The following is a 3,132-nucleotide window of genomic DNA, read 5'->3' on the forward strand; positions in this document are numbered from 1 at the left end:
GCCCCTCACCTTGTGTATAATCCTTGAAGAAAAAAGAAATCCTTGAAGACAGTCACAAAAGGACAAATATTATACATTCCACTTACATGAGGTACCTAGGTACTCAAATTCATAGAGACACAAAATAGAATGGCGGTTGCCAGGGTCTGGGTGAGGAGTTGGTGATAGTAAGTTAGTGTTCAATAAAGACTAAATTTCCATTTGGGAAGATAGTAAAGTTCTGGAGATTAATGGTGATGATGGTTGCACCACAATTTGAATAATGCCATAGACCCGTACACTTTAAAATGGTTTAAATGGTAAACTTTATGTAATGTATCTTTTTATTTATTTATTTATTTATGTATTTATTTTATTATTATTATTTTTTAAGGAAAGACGTTAAGGAAGATTGGTCTCTTTATATATTTTATTGATTTTTACAGAGAGGAAGGGAGAGAGATAGAGAGCTAGAAACATCGATGAGAGAGAAACATCAACCAGCTGCCTCTTACACACTCCCTACCAGGGATGTGCCCGCAACCATATACATGCCTCTGACTGGAATCGAACCTGGGACCTTTCAGTCCGCAGACCGACGCTCTACCACTGAGCCAAACCGGTTTCGGCTGTTATGTATCTTTTTACCACAATAAAAAAGGATGAAATAAAAGGATAACCTTTACTTTTAAAGATATTTATATTTTGAAAAACATGTTACATTTTAAATTAAATTTGCACATTCTAAACAAAAATTACGCTTTACAGTTCCCACTGTTTGTTTGTTTTTAAATATTTTATTGATATTTTACACAGAGTAAGGGAGAGGGATAGAGAGTTAGAAACATCGATGAGAGAGAATCATTAATCAGCTGCCTCCTGCACACCTCCCACTGGGGATGTGCCTGCAACCTAGGTACATGCCCTTGACCAGAATCAAACCTGGGACGCTCTATCCACTGAGCCAAACCAGTTAGAGAAGTTCCCACTGTTTTAAATTTTAAACCCAAATTTTGGTTATTAAGTTTTGTAAGCTTTAAATTAGCACAAGTGATCACATAGAATGATAGTGTTGAAGTAATTTAAGCTGTTTCTTAGCCTTTGCAGTTATTGTGTTATTGTTGTTTATTCTGAAACTACTGTTTAAACTCAAGAATATGTAGTGTCATAGAGTTAGAGACGCCAGAGCAAGCTGGAGTGATTCCAAACTATTAAGAAATTACTTTTTTTTCTTTTTGTTTAATCCTCACCTGAGAATATTTTTCCATTTTTAAAAAGAGAGTAGGGGAGAGAGAGAGAGAGAGAGAGAGAGAGAGAGAGAGAGAGAGAGAGAGAGAGAGAGATTTGAGAGATTTGTTGCCTCCTGCACACCCCAGTCAGGTGCTGGGGATTGAACCTGCAACACAGGTATATGCGACCTGAGACACTTTGGTCCATGGGCCAACACTCTAACCACTGAGTCAAACCAACCAGGGGAAGAAATTACTTTCAAAATGAACGTGTGAAGAAGGGGCTAAGTGAGATTTCTCCTTATTAACTTCCATTATGGAACATAATGTTTATTTTATTTAGTTATTTTAAATATATTTTTATTGATTTCAGAGAGGGAGAGAGAGAAAGAAACATCAATAATGAGAGAGAACCATTAATTGGCTGCCTCCCGAATGCCCCCCTACTAGGGATCAAGCCTGCAACCCGGGCATGTGCCCTTGACTGGAATCTAACCTGGGACCCTTCAGTCTGCAGGCTGATACTCTATCCACTGAGCGAAACCGGCTAAGGCCATAATGTTTATTTTAAAAGGTAAGCAATAAATTTATGCTAATTTGAAACTTCTTTACTAAAACTCAACAGTGTGTGTAGCAGCAATTTAGAACTTAGACCAATAAAATATTTTTTTCAGGGAGAAATATTTTTTGACTGACACTGTTTAAAATTGCCAATGGACGGTGATAATAAAAAGCAACCCACTTCTGGTCATTTTGTTAAAGTGCTTAAATTCTCTACAGACAATGCACCTGCACTGCTCTTCCCTTGGGCCAGACCCCTGCCACCATCCTACCTTGGTACACAGTTCCCAACATATGGAATCCAATTCCACCTGTGGACCAATTACAACGGTCAACTACTAGCATAGCTGAGTGCCGGGGGTGCCCTCTGGAGTCATTCCAGCTCTCAGCCCTCGATTTCAAGGACTTCCCAGGTGTTGTTTCCCTTTCCCAGGAAGCCTCCCTTGACAGTCTCTACCTCCTTGAATCTGGATGAAATATTTCTCTTTTATGTCCCCGTAGAGCTATTAGATTGCATTATAATCATCTCCCTTCACTTCTCCGCTGAGTGCTCTAGGGATCATCCGGTGCTCGAGGTGCCGGCCTCCCAGGATAATGTCCCACGTGGGTCCCGAAGTGACATGTTTGGGAAGGGCTGGTAGTAAGCACACAGGAGCTGGGCTGCACAGGAAGTCAGGGCCCCTCGAGGAGGAGAGAAGGCCTTGCAACTAACAAAGCTCTTCTTCTAAGGCATCAGCTTAAGAAATCGATCACCCGTGTCAGTGGCCCTCATTTCCACCAGCTCACAGTCAGGGGCATTGCCCACAGCTACCAGGCGAGTAAGTCAAGCCTGGATGCGCCCTTCCTGGCCTCTCGGCAGGGCCTCCATCACCCAGGGCCGGTGCCTGCCTGGTCCCTGCCGCTCCGACCTCGCCCACCGGGCCATGTGCTCGTCTGACCACCAGGGGGCGCCGGACGCACGGTCCTGGGGACGCCGGGCCGGGCTCGGGGTGGGTGGAGTGACTGCTGGCGGGTGGCGCTGGGGCGTCGGGGTGAAGAAAGGGTGTGGGGGGCGGGGGCGGGTGTTGTAAGAGCCGCAGTGCGGGAGCGTTGGCGGCGGGGGGAGGGAGGCGGAGGGACAGCAGTTGCTGCCGCCTCCGGCGCTGCCTCCTCTGGCCTGCTGGGGAAAGGGCAGCGATGAAGAAAGGGAGGGCTCCCCGGAGAGCGGGGCCGCCGCCTCCGCCTCGCTGCTCCTCCGTCTTGCCCAGGAACAGACCGGACATTCCTAAGTCTCCGGCGGAAAACCTGGAAATAGAGCCGGAGGCCGCCTCCTGCAGCCCGGCCCGTTCTTCCCAGCCCAGCCCCAGGCTTCCCGGAAGGGCCT

The sequence above is a fragment of the Pipistrellus hanaki genome (assembly GCF_964339955.1).
Source record: "Pipistrellus hanaki genome assembly, chromosome: 2".
Classification (NCBI taxonomy): Eukaryota; Metazoa; Chordata; class Mammalia; order Chiroptera; family Vespertilionidae; genus Pipistrellus; species Pipistrellus hanaki.